Source organism: Anser cygnoides, chromosome 1, assembly GCF_040182565.1.
Source record: "Anser cygnoides isolate HZ-2024a breed goose chromosome 1, Taihu_goose_T2T_genome, whole genome shotgun sequence".
NCBI lineage: Eukaryota > Metazoa > Chordata > Aves > Anseriformes > Anatidae > Anser > Anser cygnoides.
In genome coordinates this window covers 35734093-35760133 of record NC_089873.1, presented here as the reverse complement: position 1 = coordinate 35760133, position 26041 = coordinate 35734093, and the positions used below count along the sequence as shown (strand labels likewise).

The window sequence follows — 26041 nt, the reverse complement described above, 5'->3', positions numbered from 1 at the left end:
TTTTTATAGCTTATTCATGGTTCCTTTCATCATTAAAGTCTCATTTGCAAATGCCTCTGAAATATGTATTCACATATAAATGTGTCTTGTTAATTATTAGAATTTAGTAGCTCCAAATGTTTACAGGTTATTTAAATTCTGATTTCTTCTTCTTATTATGCAGGTAAACAAATACTATTAGCTTCAGAATTTTCATAACAGAATAGGCATTTACTTTTGTTTTTCAGGGTTAAGCTTTGCAATCACTCTCAATTGCTTGCAATATTAACTCTAGTGAGCTGAGTAACACTAGACCTGGACAACTGATTGCTAGCTAAAACAAGGAAGAGTAACAGCAAAAAGAGAATATAAAAATATTACAGACTGATTACTAATGCCTTTTTTTTTTTTTTTTTAATTTCTATTGTAAACTGTCTATCAGCCTGCACAAAAATAAAATAATTATCTTAAAAAATAAAGTAAGTCTCAGGCCAGCTGCGATTCCTCCTTACTCAACTAGGTAATCTGTTACAAGCACAAAGCTCATTTTTATACTTTCTTTTATTCCTCTTTGCAATGCCAGGTAGCAGCTACGACATTCCAGAGCATGGGCTTTTTAATTCCTTCATTAAATGAAGTAACTTAACCATGACTTAACTCAGGGAAGTGGATTAAGTGATCTCAATGAGAGAAGATTAAAATAAATAAATAAATAATAATAATAATAAGAAATCAGACTTCTTTGATAATACATGCCATGGTCCACATTAGGATCCTAGTCCAACCAAAATGACTCTTTATTGAAATGTACTGTATCTCCAAGATTTTGCAAAGCTTTCTTTTTCTTTTCTTTCTTATCTGTAGTATTTCATCCTTCCCTGTACTTCAGAACATCTGCTACTTTTCATGCCAAAAGAAGTCCTCTACAAATCTGAAAGAGTTTACAAGGAGTAGCCACTATTTCCCCATGTTTATGTAGCAAGGTTCTGGCAGCGGGGGGACTGCAGGGGTGGTGTTTGTGAGAAGAGTCCAGAAGCTGCCCCCTGTGAAATAAGAGCCAGTTTCAGCTGGCTCCAAAGGGACATGCTGCTGGCCAGAGATTAACCAATAAGCAATGTTGTTTGCACTTTTGTAAGAGCAGATTTAAGAAAGGGAAAACAAAACAAAACCCTGCTGCACAACAGCAGCTTGGAGAGCAAAGAGTGGGAAACAGCCCTGCAGGCCCCAAGGTGGGTGCAGCAGGAGGGCAGGAGGTGCTCCAGGCACGCAGCACAAGTTCCCCTGCGGCCTGTGGAGAGGCCCCTGGTGGAGCAGGCTGTCCCCCTGCAGCCCGTGGGTCCCACACGGAGCAGATCTCCACGCTGCAGCCCGTGGAGGAGCCCCCGGTGGAGCAGGTGGATGTGGCCTGGAGGAGGCTGCGGCCCATGGAGAGCCCCCGCAGGAGCAGGCCCCGGGCCGGAGCTGCAGCCCGTGGAGAGGAGCCCACGCAGGAGCAGGGGGTCTGGGGGGAGCTGCCGCCCGTGGGGGACCCGTGCTGGAGCAGTTTGCTCCTGGGGGATGGACCCCGTGGTACGGAGCCGTGTGGGAGCAGTTCTTGAAGAGCTGCTGCCTGTGGGCAGCCCCCGCAGGCTCAGTTGGGGAAGGACGGCATCCCGTGGGAGGGACCCCACGGGGAGCAGGGGCAGAGAGGGACCGTGAAGGAGTGGTGGAGATGAAGCGTTAGGGACTGACCGCAGCCAGCTGCTTGGGGGTAAGATGTAGAAGAAGGTGGAGGGGTGGAGGGGTGGAGGGGTGGGGGGGAGGTGTTTTTAGTTTGTTTTGAGTTTCTCACTGCTCTACCTTGTTAGTAATAGGTAATGCATTTCATTGATATCCCAATTCTGAGTCTGTTTTTGACAATAATTGTTGAGTGATCTGGCTGTTCTTATCTAAACCCTTGAGCCCTTTTCATTGTATTTTCTTCCCCTTTCCCTTTGAGTAAAGGGAGTGGATTGTGCTTGAGGTGGAGCTCAGTTGCCCACCTGACTAAAACCACCACAACCCACCAGGTAAAGAAAACACAGAAGACATGTAATTTCTGCAACTTGATGTTAAATTGAGTGTTCCTGGTTTTAATTGTTTTAGGATGAGTGGGGCTTCAGTAAAGACAATGACTAGAGAAGACTAAGAGCAGAGGGGGCTTCCCTTATCTGATGTGACATGAAAATATTCACAGAAATGGAGGAATATAGTTGTGAGTTTGAGATACTGCTGCATTTTCTCTGTATTACATGCTACAGGCCATGCCTCTTCTTCTGAAAAACTAGATATGATTAAGCAGAGAGGAGAGCTTCCTGACTATATGGAAAATCTTTTCCTCCCTTTTTAAATCATATATTTCTGCTTTCTGTTAGTCTGAGATGTGCTTATAGAAGCTATGGGCAAGTGCAAGAGCTTGAGAGGAGATATCCTTTCACAGATTATGTCTTGGGGTTTCTTAGGTAAGGAAGTACAAGAAAATGAATACTACTAACAAAGAGAGTGGGAGGTCTTGTGGTCCCATTTTTTTTTTCTTTTTTTTTTTTTTTTCCCCGTTTATAATTTAGAATGGGGTTTACACTCTATCCACTGTTATACAGTGTTGTCCTTCATGATGTTTGGATACCAGCTTGTTTCCAAGCAGTGACTGCAATTGAGTAAGATTGTGTTGACATAGTTGAAGAGGAAAAAGTAGCTATTTTGACTTAGTATTTTTCATTATGTATAAAAATAATGTCATTATTACAGAGAAAATGACCTGATGAGTTACGCTGACATTTTTATAACTTCTTACTATAGCCATCACTTATGATTTCATTACCCTGCTTTTTTGTTATCTATACACATTATTCCTATTACAGGAAATTGTTTATGTTTTAAGAACATGCACTGTACTTTGTCCAGTAGTATTTTAAAGTGTAATTTGCCATGAAAAGGAAAAAAAAAAAAGTAAAACTTCTTCACTTGTTTTGCTAGTGCTTAATTTTGAAATCTGTGACCAAAAAATTATACCTAGTTATTTTTTTGTAAAATCAATAATCACTATTTATGCGACAAAAGACATGAAAATATAAGTTTTTTTCTTTTATTTTTTACAGAAATGAAATTAATGGTGAACAATTAAAAACTTGCCCTCTAAAAACTTTTGTTGTTACAGTTGCATGTCATATTCTATGTTATTCTTTTAAACTGTGAGAAATTTTCCACTGCAAAAGATTTCCATTGCTGAGAGATTTACCATCTGAATTAGATGTGAAATTTTAATGCTTAATCTTTTTTCTCCTTTTTTAAACTCTGCAGTATTGTGACTAAAAGTTTTGTATGTTTGTATGTGTATGTATTTGTAGGTATGTGCATATATATTTGGCAGGCAGAAAATGGACAGTAATTATTTGGACAGTAAATATTTATTATAGCATTAAAGAGTTTAAAAACAGTGAAGTTTAAAGAACACTATGGTCGTTTTGAGCTGTGAGTTGAAATCTTGGTGTCATCCTAGCTATGCTAACATTCAAAAACCATATTCATTTTAACATCTTCCAGTTTCTCAGCAGGAGAGTGAAAATATTTTATTTTTTTTTAAAAGAAGGTAATCCATTAATGCAGAATGCTCAGATATTACTGTTGTGGGAGGCTTCGTATGCATAAGAAATTCTGTGTGCGTTCATACCTGCAGCATTTCATTGTCTGATGCATACAAATCAGTGAAGTCTGAACTCACCAACAGTGTACTCTCACCTTTTGTGCCCCTGTGAGAAATCCATTGTGTGGTAGTTCTGTGGTATGGAAGACGGATGTTTTACAAACAGCTCACTTTCAAAGCATCAGCAGTAGGGTACTAAAAAGGCATACTTCCAATTGGTAATGCTGTCTAAATATGTATCTATAAAACTACATTGTTGAAGCAGCTCTGCTGTTAGTGCCTTAACAGTATTTCATATTGAGCAGTGAGACTGGTAAAAATGGGTCTGTCTGTAAGTAAATATAATGTCAATGAGAAAGTGGTATCTGATTGTCATGTTATGTGGAGGTTCAAAGTTGTGCAGTAATGTATGAAACACACTGCTCTGCTGGGCTCCTTCCATATGGATATTTTAGCAGATTAAACAGTGCCTACTAGAGTGCAGTCATCTGTGCTGATGAATTGTGATAATGATTGCTAGCTTGCTTTTGGTTCCAGGTATCGGACACTCTCCCAAATGATTTCAGATCGTGGTGTGGGACTTAGGACATTCCAGGAACCACTCACAATAGATAATTTGTACATAATAACCCTTTGTTGAAAACCAAGAGTTTACAAGAATTAACTATAACATAGCAGTAATGGTATTGTTGCTAGGAATATTTAATGCTTTGTTTTATATACAGATACTGTCTTTTGATACCAAAAGAAATACTCAGTCGTTCAATGGGTTTGATCTTATCTGGAAAACAAAGGGAGAATGAAAAATGAGATGGATGTTATTGTAATTTTATTGTAATACTTGCCTACCTTGTCTTTTTCTATATTTTTAATAATAAAGAGATTGTATATGCAATTTCAGTCTGACTAGACTCGTTTCAGTGTATGTCTGGCTATTTTCTGTTAGTGTGGAAAGAGAAAGGGTATATAGGTTTTCCTAGCTTGTTCATGTAAGAAGGGCAGTTTGCTGTTATTTACCCACTGACACAGCGATAGATAGCTACTTGCTTCTTATGTTCAGCAACAATCTATTCAGAGGTTTTCACTCCTTCTTTAATAACATAACTAATATTGATCATTTTTAGCCACCAGATGTCACACAGCTGAATAAAGACTGAGTAACGGCATGATTAAACAAGGGTTAATGCTTGACCAAAGTTTAGGTAGGTACAGTAACATTTTTCTGAATTTCCTTATATTTTTGTAGAATTGTGATTCTTGTATAGACACTGGAGGCACAGAAAATGTATTGTTCAATTCATTCTCTTTCCTCTTCAGATTTATTATAAAATTTATATGAATTAATAACAGTTCACCAGAAAGTACTTTTCATATGATTTTACAATTACATTGTGACAAGTTATAATGTGAAATATAGCCTGCTAGTACTCAACTCCTTTGAATTTCTGTTCTCATTTGTATGGTTTAACGCTGATACTATAATACTTAGGGGAAAAATAAAAACACAATATTTGCTACGTTCAAAACTTTGTCATTGCTAAAATATATGAAGATATTTGTCTTGAGCTTTAAAATGCTGCAGCCTGCTCAGTGCCATATTTGCATGACTTTTTTAATCTGCTGTTTTCCAAGTAACACCAGAATTGAATTGAAGAAAAAGTAGGTTTTTTTTTTTTGCTTGTTTGTTTTTTTACAGTAGTGTCTTTGTTTTATTCATTAGACAGCCCCCTACTTTTAATGAATTTTGTCCTTTCCCTTGCAAAGCTCAGTGGACAGAAACAGCAAAAACCCAGGGGAAAAAAAAGCATTATGAGTGTGAATTTGTGTTGCAGACTTCAGTGGGGCAAAATTTGTTTTTGATATTTGAACACATAATCTAATATGTTAGTAGCAGAATAAATACTGTTGTTCATCATAGGAACAGGTGCAGTTCCTGATGTTTTCAATGGGACTTGTAGGTGCTTTATACCTACCAAAATACCATCTCAATATGAATGTGGGTTAGCATCGTTAGAATCATAGAATCATTAAGTTTGGAAGAGACTTTCAAGATCTTGGACCTTGGTCCAACCATCACCCTACTGCAGACTCACCTACTAAACCATGTCCCTAAGCACCATGTCCAACGTTTCCTTGAACACCCCTAAGGGATGGTAATGCCACCACTTTCCTGGGCAAACCGTTCCAATGCCTGACTGCTCTTTCTGAGAAGAAATGTCTCCTGATTTCTAACCTCCCCTGGTGCAACTTGAGGCCATTCCCTGTAGTCCTATCACTAGTTACCTGTGAGAAGAGGCCGACCCCCAGCTCTCCACACCTTCCTTCCAGGTAGTTGTAGAGAGCAATAAGGTCTCCCCCCAGCCTCCTCTTCTCTGGACTAAACAACCCCAGTTCCCTCAGCTGCTCCTCATAGGACTTGTGTTCCAGGCCCTTCCCCAGCTTTGTAGCCCTTCTCTGGACAGGTTCCAGGGCCTCGATGTCCTTCCTGTAATGAGGGGCCTAAAACTGAACACAGTAGTCAAGGTAAGGCCTCACCAGAGCTGAGTACATGGGGACGATCACCTCCCTGGTCCTGCTGGCTACACTATTCTTGATACAAACCAGGATACCACTGGCCTTCTTGGCAGTCTTTAGTGTTCTGTCTTCAGCAAATTCCAGTTATTCTTGCCAAATTCATATATTTTGTAACAATGCAGATATAATTTTAAAGTGTTTTAAAACATCTTAACTATATGGATTTTTCTTCTAAAATAAGTGGCCCTTTTTACTTGACAGGTGGAAGTGGATTATAGTAGTTAGGCAAAGATACATTGATTTGCCTTTGACTTCATTTTTTTTAGCTGTACCGATAATTGTATCTCCATAATATACTGAGCCAAGCCACAGTTGCTGTTATCTGTTTTGCTACATATCTCCCACACACACCAGGGTCAGCTGAGCTCAGCACAATCTTTTTTCATTTTGGTTCATGGAGAGAAAACAGAGATATTTTATCTCTACTGGTCCACATGAAAAAGTCATGAGAAAAGTATGTTTCCTGTTATATAATCAGTTAACAATTAAATAAGTGCAGTCACTAATATGTTATCAGCTCTTTGCCATCTTCAGTGGAACCTGTATATTTTTTATAAAACCAAAATATAGAAATTAGATAATTATCAGCCACAGAAATCCAACACAACCTTTATGGGACAGTTGCTCATGTGACTTGACAAGTCTACAGACGTGAAAAGTACTACTATAATCTTTGTTTTTGAGAAATAGATCTAAAAATTGAGGAGATGTGAAAAATTAAAGGAAAAATGAGAATGAGATAATAGTAGTCATCAACCTATTGAATGTGAGCCTTTAGGCGTAAGAAGGACGGACTTACATGATTTCTGATAACTTCTTTTACTAATAACGAGAAAAAAATTTCTCTCTGCTGGGAATAAAATGGTATAAAGATTGAGAAATTAACGTTTTATTGGGACAAGATACATCAATACCACCTCAAGGCAGTACTTATGAATTACTTGAACAGTGATTTTGCATTAGCTGGTCAAAGGTGGGATGCTGATTAGCTGAACATATCTGTCTACAATGGACCATCTGCACTTGCAAATGTTTTTCAATGGTTCAGTATTAACCATTTTATTAAATTATGTCCAATTAGCACTGGAACATCACTGGATCCTCTGAATCCAATACATCTGGTTGTGGTACACCTGAGCTGGATCAGTACTTTGAAGGTCGATTTCTATTAAGTCATATGCAATGTAACCTGGACATTTCCATTTTATATAATATATGCCAGACAACATAAGTGCATTGAGTGCAATATAAGTGCACAGAAAAGTGTTTCAAAATGGGAGTAATATTTTTTTAATAATTACTAATAAATTATGTATATATGTATCATTGTATCCATCATCTTTGGAAGTGCTTTCTTGCTCTTGTTTTTATCATACACAGGGCCCAACTGGTGCGTTGGTAGGATGGTACTTTGTAAATAATTGGAAAAGTATTATCAGAACAAATTTATTATTTGCATTTCTGTTCTTTCCTGTTTAGTTCTTGCTTGCAAATAGTGTCATTTGCAAATACCCTGCCTTTCAGTTTGTCAGGTCCTCAGGACTGGTAAATTCCAGTGTGGTAATACAAAGCTGCCCTCACTTGGCTCAAGCTGATCCTCTCCCACCCTGTGTTGTAACTATAACAACTATAACCAGCAATATTGCCCTATAGCAATTTTTCTCCCACATTTCCTCCTCTCTCAGCTTGGCAGTTTATGGTTCTGTTAGACTTACTGGTCTGCGTCACAGACTCACAGTTTCAACACTACCCAAGGCAACCAATCAATAAATATTAATGGAGGAATACCTAGCCAACAGCTTTGTAGTACTGAAAACTCAGCAAGAATAAGGTTTTAATTTGGAGCTACACTTCATCTTCTGATCTGGCACAAATTTTATATTTTTAAAAGAAGCCCCGAGCAAAATATTGGTTTCAGTTTTTTATCTTGGGCAAAGTGTGTAAGCCAAACCTAAACCTTTCCCTTTCTTTAGGAAAGTGTATCACAAATAAAATACGCCTGAATTATTAGGTCTTCCTTGTACCACTGTGCTACTCTGCACATTTACTAATCTATTCCTCACCTCCTTTATCAATAAGCAACTTCAGTAAAGCATTTAAAACTTCTTTCACCCACTCTTCATGTGTGCCCTGCAGCACTAAGAAGCACATTCTGGCAAGAAGGCCTGCAGCTTTGGCAGGCGGCCAGTGTCTGGGGAAGCAAATCCTTTTTGAGGATCAGCCTGGTGGAGCATGAATAAAGGAAGTGCACCATTCTGTCTGCTTACCTGGCAGTTCATATAACCTTTAAGGCCAGCTCTTCAGCCCTCCTTATCTCCTTTATAAATAGGACAAGGATTCCAAATAGGCTCAGGCTCTTAATAGAGGCTCTTACTTACCCCTGGAGAATTAGTTTCTTTCTTTGCCTAGGCCTTGCTGCCAGGTCACCACCAAAGTAACCCTTCCCTTCTCAGCAGGGCTTGCTGCCAGGTCATCACTTAAGCACTCAGAGATCCCCTAGTGATATCTACAGTCATTCTCTTAACTTGGTCTTATCCTTTTTCTAAATTGGCACTTCTCAATCCCCGCTGAAGAAGCCTTGCTAGCCTACACTTTGTCTTGTTCTCTGAGAGCTCAACCCCTCTGCTTGCTAATATTATTCACATCAGTAAAATACTTTGAGACAGAGCTTGTGTGGCATAAACTGCACAGAATAAAGCCAGACAGTACAGTCTGGGCTTTGCCACTGAATGTCTGAAACGAGAAAGCTGTTAGCTGTTTCTTGGCGTTCTTAGCATCTTGTTGTTGTTGATGTCATTGTTCTAAAGTGGAATGTTAAAAGAAAACTCTCAGTCCAGACAGACTGAATGTCTTGTTCAGTAGATTTGATTCCTCATCTTACTGTACACCAAGACAGTGTACAGTATTTTATTTGGGTATTTTCACCGAATATTCTGTCCGTGGTTTCTGTGTACCTGTTTATCAGTTTACCAGTAATGGAAGTGTTTCATCAGGAATAATGGCACAGGTTATGCAAATTTACTCAGATCTCTACACATTCATTTGGAGGGAAAGCTGTTTAGCTGTGTTTTGCCTTTCATTGACACATGCCTGACACCGGTTTTCACTATATTCAGCAATTTGTTTTGGAAGATCTTTTTTTTATTATTATTTTTAATAATAAAAAAATAATATTTGGTGTAATTTCTAATTAAAAAGATACAATTAAACAATACCGTACAGTATGAACTTCTGATGTATTCAGAGATGCCAGTGTAAATTATTAGTATTGACTCACAGTTCTTCTGTAACATTTAGACTGTGGATATTTAGACAGAAGTTTCCTGGTGAGTAGTTATTCAAAAGTTCTCCAACTTGCCTGAAAGTTCTTTAACGAGACAAGGCTAATCCCTGTTGGAAAATAATGTTTGCAGTAAGAAACCACTAGCTTCTTGTAGAAAAAGAGGTGGAACAGTGAATTAATTATCAGCCTGATGCTTAATTTGAATAAATGGAAATGCCAGAATCAGTGAAATATGTGTGCCAAAGACCAAAGAGTTGAAGTGATACATGGAAACCAGATATTTGTTTTAAAAACCTGGTACAGATTCCTCAGTTTCTTATTCTGTAAGAAACTGAAGCGTGAGCTTCTAGCAGTTGAGTAATCACCAGCTGGTTTCTGAAATAACCTGGGCGAGGAGGCTGGGTTCTGGGTTGTACATTAAGTGCGGAAAAGCTTTTTTGGAAACCTCCCACCCTGCCTAGGGCCCAGGACTCCATTTCACTCCTCCAGAGCCATAGCAGGGCTGGTCTCCTGCTCCCCACAGACCTGACGTGCCCAGCCATGGGCCCCACCAAGCTGGGTCCACCCGTAGGCCCATGGGATGACCCAGCCTGGGCCTGTCCCCATCCCCACAGCCCTGCCTGGTCATCCCGGGGCTGTGTCTGATCCTGGTTCCCCTCACAAAGACTGATTCTGACCCCCCACCAAGGCTAGGTATCTAGATGGGTAATCAACTCAAAATCAGAGTTTGCAGCAGGCCTGCGTTTCCTACAAGTGTTTGCCATTTTAGGAAATGTAATTTCTCCATCTGTATGATACTTTTTTTTTTTTTTTCTCTTGGAAGGTTGTGTGGTGGAGCAGCTCTTTCGCTAAACTCACGTATTGTTCAAGATTAACTAACATTGCATCATTCCCTTATTGTCAATGGGCAACAAAAATAATGGGTGAATATGAACAGACATTCCCTAATCACATTTTGAACCCTTATGGCCTAGATCGTATGCCAGTCTGCGAAGTACCAGAACTGTACATTCCGGAAGGTACTGGAATGGCATAGTTGGTGGAAAATACCAAATTTGCCTTCTCTGAACCACAGCCAGGATGGAAAAGTACTTGCCATTGTCTCACAGTCCTATAAATAGTGGTCCTAAGCAAAGAGTCCCATGGAGCTCTCCAAGGATTGAAGCGGGCTGTGACTCTTAATCTCCACTTGAGCTGGGATGTCTCTAAGGGCTGACTCCTCACGCATCAAAATTCATCTGTGGACAAATGCCAACAAGGAATTTGCCCGATGCCCAACACCCTGCAGGAAGTCTCATATGAACCTTGCCATTCTTGATTCTTTAACTAAATTGCTGTTTCCACTGTAACAAATTCTGTTGGATCATTGTGCTAAATTGGCTGATGATTAAGGGTTGATTAAGTGCTGTTAAGATTCATACAGTTTAATCTTGTGATTTACCATAAAAGTAATAATAAATCTTAAATTGCTGCTAAATCAAAATTGGGTAAAAATCTATTCATGACAGGCTGGAACCCAAATAACTTCTAGTTTGGTCAGACTGTGTAAAAGTTAATATTATTAAAGTGAGTGCATGGTAATGGATCTTATAACTAAAATGCGTTATTCCGTTTCAAATTGAAAGTTCTTGTCTAGTAATCAAACTAGGAATTTAGGATTTTGCTTGCCCAGGTACACTGAGAGAATAGATTTCAATTTGTCTATTTAAGCTGATAACATGTAAAATACAGGGGGGGTGAGGGGTAGTGGTGCTGGATTCTTCTTCTACAGTGTTCTCCCTCTTGAGAGAGGGGAAATATAAATAAACTAAAGCATATTTATATCCTTTACCTACTGACCAGTGCCTGCACCAGCTGATATCCTCCAGAACAGCGCTCTCACCCCCTTAGTCATTTTCTGCATGGAACCTTTCTCAGCAAACTTCTTACAGTTTTCCTATCACTACATTTCCATCACACAGTTTTGGCTGCATCTCTGGTGAAGAAGGCTTATACACATGCATCCCTCAGCAGCTAATATAAACATGACTTAAGTAGACATTGCAAGTACATGTGTACGTATATATATGTGCATACACACACACACATTATCTATACAAACTTAAAACACTAAAGCAGTCCTACAATATATACAGCTTCTCTGAACACTCAGCTAATGTATTTAAAGATGTAGCCTAATGAATGTATTTGTTGATGGGTGATTTTCTTAAAGCCTATATTCAGCTAGAAGCAAAGGACAGGGGAAGAAACTGCCAATCAAAAAGAACCAGTGCTTTTAAGACAAATGTAGCATTTTTCCTGGTAAAAGTGAACTTTTAAGTAAGCTCTTGAGATTTTATTTCAGTAGGAACTGTTTACTGCAGAAAATGTTTTGTTAATAACAATAGGACATCAGTCGGCTGAAAATATCTCAAATGCTATAGCCATTTGTAAGAATATTCCTTAAAAATGTCAGGGGGGAATTTGTTAGATTGTGTCCTTTGAATAGCTAGCTAACATCATAGGGTGATTGTTCAAATGCATAAAATGAAACAAATTCCAGTGTTGAGAAGTCCTCACAAGAAAAGGTTCCATAATTGGCAGAAACACGTATTCATTTGTGCCTCCTTCAGCTTGAGTGCTTTCCTGCCGAAATAGTCTTTTGAAGTGGGGTATGTCAGTATGCTAGCAACGGACTAGGATACTTCATAATTTCCATAGTCCGTTAAATGCAGATTTAGTGGTTCTAATTCTGGTATAATTTGTCTGGTGTAAATCTGTCTCACTGAACGGAGACAACCTGGCAAAGAGAAGGAGATGTCTGAACTATTTAAAAAGGAAGTCCAGAAGTTCATGTTTCACAATGTCTTTTGGAGTATTTATCTGCTGATATTTTGAAGGCAGTGAGGAAGATTAAATGTACAAATTATTGTAATTGCTTTTTTTACGAATCACAAAGACCTACCCACCAACTAACCTGTTGTGTGAACATCAACTTGAAGTTGAAGGAGTTCTTAAAAAATAAAATATTTCAATTCTCCTTGGTAGAAATAAAATTTATTCAAAAAAAGATTTTGCTAATTTTCAGTTTTAAAAGCTACCATTCTGTATTTACTGTCGGAGTTCTAGACTTGGAAGACCATTACCAATATTGTGGACTTTGTTTCAAAAAGCTGAGTGTACTCCCTATGTTACTGTGAAGCACTGCCTCATTGTTCACCAGTTCAAGTCCAACAGGCATATCCAATACTCTGTATCCATGACAGATTTCTTTCAGACAGATTTCTTTCAGACAAGATGAGTCATAGACTGAGTCTTTATTTCATCACCACTTAAATTCTTCATGTAGATGAAAAAGGAAATCACTTGAATAAAATGAAATCAGCAGGAATGTATGATGTACAATACTCCCTTACTACTGCTGCTGAACAGAGAATAAGGAAATCTTTCTGAAAATGGTCTGAACATAGTACTTTAATTAGAAATTTTACAATGCAAAATTGGACAGAAAATATATAGTGAAAAGTATTCACAATTTCTGCTCATATTTACTGAGTTTGAACTATGGCAAATATGAATTTGTGGAAAAATTGCTAACATTCACATGCGTGCATGCACATGCATGCACAAGGTAGGCAAAAATGTTTTGTGCACTTGCCACCCTGGGGGTGTGAGTGGCTGTAGACTTGGGAATGTCATTCTGAGATGCTCTGCAACATGCATTTCAATAAACATGACAATAAAAAGAAGATTGGACAGAAAAGTTATTCTGAGTCAAGTCAAGTGAACTCTTTCTATAAAGAGAAAGTGCTACTCAGGAGCTGGATATGCAAAAGCGTTGCCCTGTACTTTTTTGGGAGTGCAATGGAGAAGACGCAGAGCAGAAGCAAAACACAGTCAACATCACAAAATCTCTACAAAATATACTGGAGAGAGACACAATGTATGGAAATGGAAGCCATGCAAGAGTCAAAATGTACGGATGTAAACTCCAGTGAAATTTAACACTCAGGATTTATGATTAACACTCAGGGAAGTTCTACAGATAACTTTGCCCTAGACATTGTGGGTAGCTGGGATTTCATGCAAAAAATTGCTTACTTTCTTTGAATTCTGTTCCTGTTTGTGCTCTAAATACAGCCTTTATTCTGGAAACCAGCCTTCTAGTTAGTTATCTCTGTGCTGTCTACGGACATCTGACACTCAAATATTAGACCCTACTCATTCTCAGAATCTAATGAAAATCTTGAGGAGCTCAAGCTGTGGATAATTGCTTAATGCATTGGAGCCCTTTCTAGAAAGAGTTTGCCCATGTTTCTAGCTCTTCTTAAGAGGAAAACTCAAAGGTTGCCTGCCTCTGATAACTCAGTAAAAATTGCCAGAACACATACCATAATTTCTGATAAAGTGAATGTGCCAAACACATTCATCCAGTAGAGAAGTGTGACTCAGTAGCCCTGTAGATAAGAGAGCTTAATGGGAAGCCAGTTGGGAAGCTACACAATTCTCTCTTTCTCTCTTTTTTTTTTCTTTTCCCCAAAGTCTTTTGTATTGAGTATTAGGCATAGCTTGTCCATTAAAAACAAAACACCCCTTCCCCCCCCCCCCCCCCCCCCCCATTTACCCCTCCTTCAAAATGTGGACAATGCTCCTCCCAGATATCTGGATGATATGATATCAGACATCTTCAAACTTGACATTTGTTGTTTTGTTGTTGTTGTTTGTTTGTTTGTTTGTTTTTAAAGTTTGAATTCTCTGTTAGTCTTGATCTTCAGCTGAAAACCTTATTATGCCCCAGATCCCACAGTGCTGCACACCATGTTTTCTGAAAAAGCACTTCCAACCTGCAGATCAGTATCACAGTATCACAGATTTCTAGGTTGGGAGAGACCTCAAGATCATCGAGTCCAACCTCCGACCTAACACTAAGTACTCCACTAAACCATATCGCTAAGCTCTACATCTAAACGTCTTTTAAAGACCTCCAGGGATGGTGACTCCACCACCTCCCTGGGCAGCCCATTCCAATGCTTAATAACCCTTTCGGTAAAGAAGTACTTCCTAACATCCAGCCTAAAACTCCCCTGTCGCAACTTTCGCCCATTCCCCCTCGTCCTGTCACCAGGCATGTAGGAGAACAGACCAACCCCCACCTCTCTACAGCCTCCTTTAAGGTAACTGTAGAGAGCGATAAGGTCGCCCCTGAGCCTCCTCTTCTCCAGGCTGAACAAGCCCAGCTCCCTCAGCCGCTCCTCGTAAGACTTGTTCTCCAGACCCCTCACCAGCTTGGTCGCCCTTCTCTGGACTCGCTCGAGCACGTCCATGTCCTTCCTGTAGCGAGGGGGATGCATTGTATTAATTTTAAAATTAAGGATTTTGATTAATTTTCTATTAGAGAAAACCTAATCATTGCAGTGCTGCTTTTTTTCTCCATATTGATAAGTGATATTATATAGAATCATAGAATATCCTGAGTTGGAAGGGACCCATAAGGATCATCGAGTCCAACTCCTGGCACCGCACAGGTCTACCCAAAATTTTAGACCATGTGACTAAGTGCATAGTTGAAACGCTTCTTAAATTCAGACAGGCTTCATGCAGTGACTACTTCCCTGGGGAGCCCGTTCTAGTGTGCGACCACCCTCTCGGTGAAGAACGTCTTCCTGATGTCTAGCCTAAACCTTCCCTGCCTCAGTTTGACACCATTCCCGTGGGTCCTACCATTGGTGATTAAGGAGAATAGGTCGGCGCCTGCCCCTCCACTCCACCTTGCGAGGAAGCTGTAGACTGCGATGATGTTTCCCCTCAGTCTCCAGGCTGAACAGGCCAAGGGACCTCAGCTGCTCCTTATATGTCTTCCCCTCTAGGCGCTTCACCATCTTCGTCGCCCTCCTCTGGACACTCTCCAACAGTTTCACATCCTTTTTGTACTGTGGTGCCCAGAACTGCACACAGTACTCGAGGTGAGGCCGCACCAGCGCAGAGTAGAGCGGGACAATCCCTTCCCTCAACCGACTAGCAATGCCGTGCTTGATGCACCCCAGGATACAGTCGGCCCTCCTGGCTGCCAGGGCACACTGCTGGCTCATATTCAGCTTGCTGTCCACCACAACCCCCAGACCCTCTCTGCGGGGCTGCTCTCCAGCATCTCGTCACCCAGTCTGTATGTATAGCCAGGGTTGCCCCGTCCCAGGTGAACGTATTGTTCCTAGCTTTTCAGTTCTATGTTTTGCTTAGATAAAGCATAGCTGCTAAGTAAAATCTAAAAAGATTATGGAAATAGTAACTGTTAGAAGCTAGGCGTTAAAGATTAAGGATTGCATTTTTGTTAAATACTAAATGTTGAGAGAGTTACTCTGTGGTAAGTGAGGTCTCAATTAAATTCCGACAAAAACTTGACAATCCATCTTTCTGAGCTACTACTTTAGATGGTCTGGAAAGTGTCATTGCAGAAATTGTCTTAGGTCGTGTTGCAAAGAGATTTTGAAACTTGTGCATGTTAAAATGCTAATAAACAAACAAAGACTGTTTGATGGAGAAATGTTTGGGGAGATTCAGCTGCATGCTGTACAGGTGTAGAATCATGGACTGCACATATAGTCTGAAGTTTGGTATGACGCTAAATACATGAAGCACAAATTTGTGTTTCTGGCCTGGGACTATGTCCTCAGACTTGTATCCTGCACAGAAAATTCTACTCAGTGGGTTGAATTATATTCATTTTATTTATCATGGCATTCAACACAACTTGATGATGAATGAGTCACTCTGTTGGTCTGAGAAGTTATGAAATTCTATTTCTGTATTTACCCTAGATATCTGGGGAAAATAAACAGACAGACAACAACAACAACAAAACACACACACACAAAAAGAAATGAGATGTGTTCTTGTGAAAAATATTCGAGAGACCACTACATCTTCAAGAGGCTGAGCTAGTTAGAATAAACTAAGCTTGCTCTGGGAAACAGTGTATGATACTTCTTTTAAGTAAGCTTCTGCTTCTTGGTGCAAGAGATTCTAGGAGATGTGACCATCTTCTATTTATCTTTTCAGATGATATATTTCTAAACAGTTAAAAAATTTGTGGAAGACTAATGAAGTCGCTAGGAACAGTAGAAAAAAAAAAGTATGGAAAAGGATTTAGACCCCCCCCCCCCAAAAAAAAATGGTTTGGCTTTAGCTTAGACAAACTGCATCAAATATGTGTGACACATTCTAATACAGGAATTCATTCAGTTTTGTTGGGGTATTTTTCTTTAATGTTTATGTGGTTAAATATGTGTAGAAAACCATTTTATAATTAGCAAACTGAAAAGTTTAGGAACAAAATTCCCTTATGCTGGGGCCAAAGTGTAATTCAATTTGAATATCTGGCAAAACTGACATTAGATTTAACAGGAACAGAAGACAGTCCTTAAAGAAGTGGCAGTGAATGAGTATCGTTCTTGTTCACACATTTGGTGAAGATATGCACATATCCAGTGCTCTGAGCTAGTGGCATAGGGACACATTGTCAATATTGCTACAGTAAACGTTGAAGTGAAATGACAGATTTTCCTCTTGGGGCTCCCGCGAGAAGCCGATGTGTAATCGTTATTGAGACTTAATTTCTTTCCTTCTCTTACCTGGAAGGAATGTAGAGTTCAAAGCTGGAAAGGCTGCAGTCCACTTGAGAGCAGGAGATTCATGTGTAACTTTTAGAATGTGACTTGAATCTTTGTAACCTGGAAAATGGTGCTAATCATCTTCGTTACAGTCCAACACATTTATCAGTAGTTTCTGTGTTCCTTATGTTATGCATTGTTGTAACAGATAAATGTGATCAAATGCAGGGGTTGGTATCAGAAAAGATGACCCCAGGACTGAGTCCTGTTGACAGGGCTAATGAAGTTTTTGAACAGAGTTGAGTGACTCACCAGGGGACTGGACTGAGAACCAATAGTAAGGCAGGTAAAAGAGGACTGATTTGGGTAGAAGAGGAGAAGAAGGAGTTGATTGTTGAACAGACAAGAAACTCTGCTAAAGAAAGTTTTGGAGCGAGTGAACTATAAACTGGGAAGGACTGCAACAAGAGGAAGATACCTCAGTGTAGAGGGTTGGCATGGCATAGCACACCGGGTACACAATTTCAGTGGGGGAGGTATTATCTATTCATTTGGAAAAACTCAGGTTGTGTCCAACTTGATTTGAGGGAAAACTAAAAGAAGTTAAAAAAATAAAGATTTCATGGTAGAAATATGGGGACCAGGATATGTAATAGAGGTCTTATATAAATAAGTAGCTAAATGCAATATGGCAGTACTGGGTTACCAGGAGAAGTTTGGAATACATGAAACAGTTATGTACCATGTTTTTCCTTCAAAAAATATGATTGACTTCCTCTTGTATTCCATGAGGAAATAGGCAGTCAAAATCTTCTTCCAGAAAAAAACAAAAAAAAAACCAAAAAAACTCTCCTTAAGATGCAGAGCCCCACATTTGCCCCCCAGCTCTCAGATGTGTAATCACATTGCAACTGTCTCTGGTCTTTAGATAGAACAACAGCATTGTTCACATTCAATTATGTGAAACAGTAGTTAGCATGGGTGAATAAAATAGCATGTACAGTAAGGAACATGGTTGCAGACGAGCAAAATAAGCTGGATACTAAGTTGGAGAAAATCAGTTTCTAGAATCTATGGTATGTCTTTCAACTATGTCAGTTTTCCGGGGTTACAAAGCAATTGCATGTTACTTAAAAGATTCACTAGAGATTATTTCTTTATACAGATTTCCCGAAGGCAACATAAATTTTCATGTCCCTGTATGGATACCTGAAGCTTATTTGTGGCTAAGCAAGTTCTTGTGAATCCATTGTACAGCTTCGACTCAACCCAAATACTACCTGTTGGGCCTGGAGCTTTGATCAGTCACTGTAAGACTTTTGGAGTTTTTCATAGTTAGGTAAGAAGCCTCTGAGGAGAAAGAAAATGCTGTGGGGCATTTGTCTGGGAGAACTGACTAAATCATATCCAGGAGGCAACAACAGACAATTTTTCTTGGACACACAAATTCATGATGAAAATATTAGCATTTCTTCTGGAAAAGAATCTGCAGTAATGAAGGTGCTTCTGCTTTCAAAGACCAAGAAGGGTTAAAAAGAAATCTGTATAATGACTCAAAGCTCTTGAACAAACACCCACAAGCTATTTACCATAATAGGAGTTCCTCAGTGTGCTCCATATATTTTCTGTTAATATTTCAAGAAAATCTTTAGAATCTCTGTTTAATCTCCCATCTGGTGTTTATAGCAGTTTTCCCCAGCACTTGCTCTTCTAAAGATGAGCAGGTATCATGCTTGATACATGCTCTCAAAACTACCCATGGGTGATCAATACTGGAGCACTTACTGGTATGTTCAGCAGGGAAAAAAAAAGATAAAAGAAAAAAGAAGGATTTTTTTTTCTTTTTTTAACATTTCTGATGCATCACACTTAAATATTGCCGGATCAAGCAAATGTGTAATGTGATGTAACACAATATTGTGCAACAGGAGTTGTCATAGGAGCTTTTCATGCAGAAATATAATGTAAATTTGATTTCAAATAGCAAATACTTTCTTCCTGTTGACAGGTAGCCCTCGAGATTTATGTATTTCTCAACATATTCAATTAAATATGGTTAATATTGCTCTTTGTTAGTCATCCTCTGCCCTGATTTTTCATTGTGAGCTCATAAATGCTATCATTAGAAGAACCTTTCAAAAGAGGTTACATTTTTGAGAGTCTTTAATGTGCATTTCCAGGTGGATTATTACTGCTGTTGTATTATTAGCCAGCATAAAGAATCATACATCAGGTATATTTAACATCAAGCTGTTTAACTAAGATTACTCTTGTTGGAAATACACTGTGCATAATTCTCTGTACTACGTAACACAATCAAAGAAGCAAAAGCCACAGGAACTGAAACTATGTACAACTTCTTGTATCTTTCATGATTTTTCAATTTTAGTACAAATATCTGCTTCCAATGAACTTAATTGCAGAATTATGTTTTTTTTTTCTTTTTTTTTTTTTTTTTTCTTGTCATGCATGGAAAGAAAACTCATTTTCCTCTTTTTTCCAGACTTTATTATTTCCAGTTAGTGGACTGAAATGATTGCTTCTATCTCCTGGGTCTAATAAAGCAATTTGGCTCTTTAATGGGCCTTGTTAGGGTAGAAGACCAATGTCTTTCTGGTACTGTTTTTTGCATTAGTGGTACACTACCTGCTGAGTCATCAGCACAGAAACCAGAGGTTAATTTCACTTCTACCAAATGAAGCAGATAATCAGCCATCAGAGGATGGCTCCTGTGCTGTAAATAAGTCTTGACAAGCTGAGGGACAGCACTGTGCATCACTCAGCCCTCTTCACACCATCTGTCCACAAATTAAGACAAAGTGAGGATATTAATTTGTTACATTTCAAAAGCTGTACTGACAAACCCACATGGACATTTTTAAATGGCAATGAATAACTGAAACATTTTACTAATATTCCATTGAGTCATGGGTTATAGTTTTGCAAACTTCTTTTCCAACAATGAACATGTGGAAAGTGTTTTGACCAGATGTACAACTAATGAATATCAAAGCAGATCCTTCCAGAGTATTGTGTCACAGATCATTTTTTACTTAGGTTAGAAGTTGCATGGCACAAGAACCTGATGGCACAAGAATCAGTTGGATTTCACCCAGATGTTGTACAGGGAACAAACTTTCAGCTAATGGGGAATCTGTTACATGGTTTCAGAAGCCAGAACCATTTATGAAATAAATGAGCTCACCAAAGTAATGTATGGCAAAAAATAATTCCTGGAAATTGCTGAGGTGAGAGCATGCCTTATCTATCTCACTAAATCCATGCAATATGAAAGCAGAGCAATGGTTCAGTCGTTCTTACTTTAAATCACACCAGTTTGCTGTGGAAGTGGGAATGGATGTATCTCCCAAAATTAATCTCAAAGATGCATTTTAAGTATTCATACCATGATATGCCTATTCATGTGCACCTTTCGTATTTTCAAAAACTTCAGAATGGGTTCAAAGCTCAAGGATGTATTAATTACTGAAATTAATATATATATATATTTCAGAATTATTCTAATAATCTCCATACTACACACTGTTAAATCAGGGATTCCAGACCTGGAATTGCATTGGAAAGAAATGAAGGCACAAAACACTTTAAATTTTTCTTTGGAACAGTGCCACACAATAACTACAAGACTATAAAGTAACTGTGAAGCTACAATTAATGGTTAATAAAGCTTCCATTTCCAGATTAAGCTATACAGCTTTTTAAAGACAGTGTTTTTAATTTTCCATCTTCATTACAAGGCAGAGATAAAATTGTGTGTCTAAACAGAATTTCAGAAGATACTTTTTTCATATAAAGGCGTTGTAAAATGACTTTGAGGTTTCAGATGATTATGATCCATAATGACCCAGTACCTGCTCACAATATAATTTAGATGTCTTAATATACAGCTGAATCCGACCCTTATACAACTCTCTTAGAATGGAGTAATGCTCTCTAGTGATTTGTCTCTACATTTACCCTATGGAGATCAAAGGTAACAAGCTTAAATTAAGGAGCTAATTTTTCATCTTCTAAACTTCGATGAGATAGGAACCACCTATGGTTCAGAGAAGTACTTTCCAAGCGTTTTTAATTAATGGTGATCAGATTCTCATTACAGCCAGAGGAAAGACTATCACTGAATTGTGTCCTCAGTAAAAAGACATGTAGAGAGTGAATGAAGTTGCTACATTAGTTTTGGGCAAGGTTATTACTGAAGTTTCTTTCTTTAAGAAACTTTTGTATTACTGCTTGCATATCTTTTATTAAATTATACTCTAAAAATCCTTCAGTAAGTACATGCAGTGGTAAAGGTGTAAGAGGTGACTGCTGTTAAAACCTATAGTATTCTTAAGCAGTAGGAAATAAAATTGTTGTTAAATTATTACTAATTAAATGTGAATCAATTTTGATAAATTAATCCACAACATAATCACATAGTAAATAGAGATTGTTAAAATGATAAAAACATGCAATTGTATTAAAATGAAAAACAAACATGCAACTATAAAAATAAATAATGTATAAAACTATATGCATTAAGCTAAATTAAAACCAATTTCAAATTAGGTGGCTTCACCAGAGCTAACAGCCTACATTTGACTATTGTCAGGTTTCTGTGCTCTGCACAGAGACAGATGATCCTGATGACTTGTCGGAGCATGAGGCTGTCTTCACTTGGCAAAGTGATGAATCATGCACCAGTGTTTTTTGATTTTGATCAAGGTCCAGGTGATCTGAACAGTGGTTCAGATATAACATTACCCTTGCTGACAGCAACTTCCAGTACTGCATTCTTCCTCTTTGTTCCTCATATTATCTGTTGCTGCCTTCCATTTAATTATCAAAACTAAGATACGTCATAAATGACTCTATATTCTACATTTGCTGAAATTAAGTGTTTAAGTACAATGAAATGGTTGGATACAGAAGCTGTGAAACTTCTTTTTGATCTCTAACAGGTGGAGAACAGAAACCAGTTGAAATAAAAGATATTTGGAATAGTTGGTTAATTTGTTTTTAGTACTGCTTACCTAAACTGCATTTATAAATAGTTATTTTTTCTATTACATTGATCAAAGAACAGGAATATTCTTATTTGGAATAAATGTTGAAGTTAGATCAGATAATCCTTTCATCAATTCTGAATGCAGTTTTTGAGCGTAAAATAAGCATTCAGAATATATTCCCTTCTCAGTTTCAAAGGTGAGAATCCATGGGAATTGGTTTCATAAGACTCTGTTCTTAGCACAAGAAACATGTAAAGAAGAGAAAAAGGGAATCAAATGGTCCTTCAAAATAGCTGAATTGAATTGCTTTTGAAGACTCTTATGATTGCATGCAGTTATAGTGGGTTAGCTGATCACACCAAAGGAATGACATTCTCCTAGCTTAGGAAGTTTGACTGAAGAATATGCTCAAATGAAAATACTAGCTTTTCTTAATTTACCTTGGATAACTCTCCACACTGAGGACTCCAGATAAGTTCTGAGATAGTTTACCAGTGGGAACCAGAATACTCTTCTATGTGTCACCTTATACACTCTCCACTAAGTGCCAGCAGCTTTGGTTCTGATTTCCTTTGAAAGAAAAAAAATAAAATAAAATTATAAAAGGATCACAACAGTTAGAGAGAATGGTATGGATGGCCTTTCCTGGTAGTTACTATAAAGTGATCTATTGTATTACATGCATTTCCTATTTAAAATATAGAGAATGAGCTAGGCTTCTGATACATTACTGCAAACTAGTTTATTTGGAAGAGAAGGTAATTAATTATATTCCTCAGTATCCAGAGAATTTCTTCTACTAAATTTCTCCTTAATTTTATAGCGTAAGTATTAGAGGAAGTACATTTCCTTACTTAACCTTTCTGAAAAGATTTGTTCCATTATTTATTAAACTGTATTTTCCCACAGCATTTTCTAAATTGATACTTAGAAGTAAGATACAAATTCTAGGTCTTTCTTCTTTAAAGCTAATAACTGCTCTGTTATTGAGCAGTTGATTGAACTGAGATTTGAGAAATCCTTCACTGTTCCACAGCTGTGCCTTTCTCTGGTAAAAATTCCTTGGGAGCTGCAAACCAAAGTAGTTTGTTTATGTTCTGAAGCTGTGTGGTGTAGTTTATCAATTGGAGCTTCCTTAGAGTTCCTCAATATTGTCTTGAGAGAAAGCAAGAGCGTTTTATAATGAATTTTGTTCGTCTTTATTCTCACACTCTTAGCTGTATTTAATTTAACTTTTAAATGTGCTTGTGCTATACAGAAATGAGCTCTCTCCACAGAGTGCAAGAGAAACAGCCTGCATCAGCATGTAAACATGGAGGCTGTTTCTAAAGTTTTGTTCTTCTCTCTCTTTTCTTTTGTTTATAATTCTTGGATTATCAAGATGAAACAGGAGAGGTTTAAAATAAATTAAAACAATTTGCATGCAAGCAGTGAGCTCATTACCATGGGCAAATATAAGTTCGATTTGCTCTGAGAAGTCCCTGTTATTATGACTTTGAGGAGTAGCTGTTTGATGGCCCTTTGAGAATTGTGCATACTACTTGTCACTCAGCGTAGGGTTTTGAGAAGCAATAGAATTAGCTGCTCGTATGCTATTTGGGAAAGCCTGGTCAAAACACAAGCTCGTATTTATTTATTTTCTGGGTAACACATCTGTCTAGGTGTGCAGGATTGCTTTGCTTGTATTCAAAGCAGAGCTTTCTTGGTATAAGTGTCCTGTTGTAATTGTGATCTGGTCATTCCCCATATTAAAGCTGAGGTACCAAGTGGAATCCCAGAAGAAGCATCAGGGCCATGGGAAAGCAGAGGAGGACATCTGGGAGGCTCATTGCACTTCTTCTTGTTCACACAGAAACAAGCAGCTATGAACTCTGATGGCAGAACAACAAGGAGTTGTGGGAACCTCAGCTGTTAGACCTGGCAGTCATTCAAGCACTGTAGACAAAAGGACTTTGAACAAGTCCTTTCAATTGCTCGTTTTCATTTGATGCTAGCTTAAATGATTTCTCCCTTTAATCTTCTTACTCTGTGATATGTATACTACCTCTCTTTAATCAACAGTGATTTCGTTCATCAATTAAATTTCAACAATCACACTCTTGTACAAATTACATTTCTATACACTGTATTTCCTTGATTTACCCTGTTTTTGTTAGTGAGCCTGTTAAGGTAACTTCATTTTTCTTTGACCTGTATTTGAAATGTTTCATTTTATTTTCTTGCTTTCCGTGTTTTGTTTTGTTTTGTTTTTTTTTTAATTGTAATCCCTTATCATTATATCATCCTATATTAGCCAAATAGCATTATTTTAATACTTTCATGCCAGAAGTACCTTTGGTACAGCTACAGACCATTTGAAAACTTCTGAGACTCTACCCTTAGTAACAATAGCTACAAGGACACACAGATCAGATACACAGAGTTTTGGGGAGGCTGAGTGCTGCAGTGTTCTGAAAACCTCCTATAAAGTGAGAAATGGAGTCAATTTTTCATCAGTGGTTTGAAGATCTCCACACACGGAAATCCAAAAGAAAGCTGTGCCTCAGAGCACTTTTTTGTTTGGCACAGTCCACATGTATGTAGTTTTCTTACTGGGTGTCACATAGTGATTTTAAAGTGCTTTGCTAATAACTGTGGAAACCAACATGATTAGCAAACACTCATCTTTGCAAAAGTCTTGTTATTTTTTCGGAAGGGGCAATAAAAAGAAAAGATCCTTCCTTAGTTCCATTCCTATCACACTAAAGTGCAAATCTGTGCCCACTGTAAAGGCTTGGGAAAAGCTTATGCTGCTGGAGTTCAAGTGTTTTCAGGCCTTTTACTGTCTGCCTTTTTTTTTAGATTTCAAGTATTAGGAGGTTAGGTTCTCCATCCTTCTCTGCTATGAAAATTACCTGTTGCTAACAAAAGACGTTAGCAATGCATATAACTAAAGAAATGTTTAAATGGTTTGAGTGCAAATATAGACAAGGACAAATCATGTTTTGTACCTCTTCAGAAAGCATATGTAATACTAGCTCAGAGTCAAATTCTGCACTTTGTATCACATGGAAGTCAAAGATATCAGTGCCATACAGAAATATTAAAGAGAAAACAAAGAATATTATGCTTGTCGTGGAAGCCTGAGGCTTCAGGAGGCAATGCCAAATTTATATACTTTTTTTATAAATACTCAGCTTTAAACATTTTTGCATAGTAGTTTTGGAGGACTTTTTTGAAAGTTAACACTGTGTGTTACATACATATTTAAAAAGGAAAGGTAGTTCCTCTCATGGAAAATACATCGGGAGGTATCCTAAAATGTTTCATCATGCTATTGCCAGTTGGCTTTCAAAATGAGTTGATGTACTTGGAAATATGTATACTCATTCACCATCTGATTTAGGACTGGGTATACCATTCTTTCTCAGCCAAAGAGAAGTCATTCATATTTCTTTTGAAACCTCATTTAGGTCAGTATCAAAATGGAATAAGTTTGGATTTGTATATAATAATGGCCGTACTTGATAAAACACTTCATTTTCTTTGTATTTATTGTTTCATGCTATATGGAACATGAAGAGACAGGGTTCAGATTGAGATTAGGGCAGCTGACTCTAGATGTCTGTGGTGCGTAAACTCTGTTTTTAGTTGACAGTCAATATAGTCAGTGAAGCCTAGAGATTTGTTCACCTGGCTGGCCTGTCGATGTCAACTTTTGCATTGAGCTTAATGATACTTAAAGCTGTTATGTATTGACTAGCTCTCTGGCAACTATCATGGCATTTGAAAACACTTAACTTACCTGTACGCATGCAAAATTAATATCTTATTTTGTGGCTTTTGTATCATCAGTACGTGATGTATCATCATGCAAGCTGATATTTCTATAGTGCTTTCTTTTGTTGATGTCCATCTGTGGGCCATTTTAAAGATGCTGAGTGTTATTCCACATTCACAGTCAGGAAAG

General features: G+C 38.1%; 1 long non-coding RNA gene across 1 annotated transcript; it reads left to right on the top strand.

Moving 5' to 3' along the window:
• The first annotated feature begins 476 nt into the window (after positions 1–476).
• Positions 477–10554, top strand: LOC106045591 (uncharacterized). The gene is made up of 3 exons (XR_001212868.3): positions 477–1729; positions 4765–4842; positions 10321–10554. It is a non-coding gene; the product is annotated as an uncharacterized lncRNA (long non-coding RNA).
• The last annotated feature ends 15487 nt before the right edge of the window (positions 10555–26041 follow it).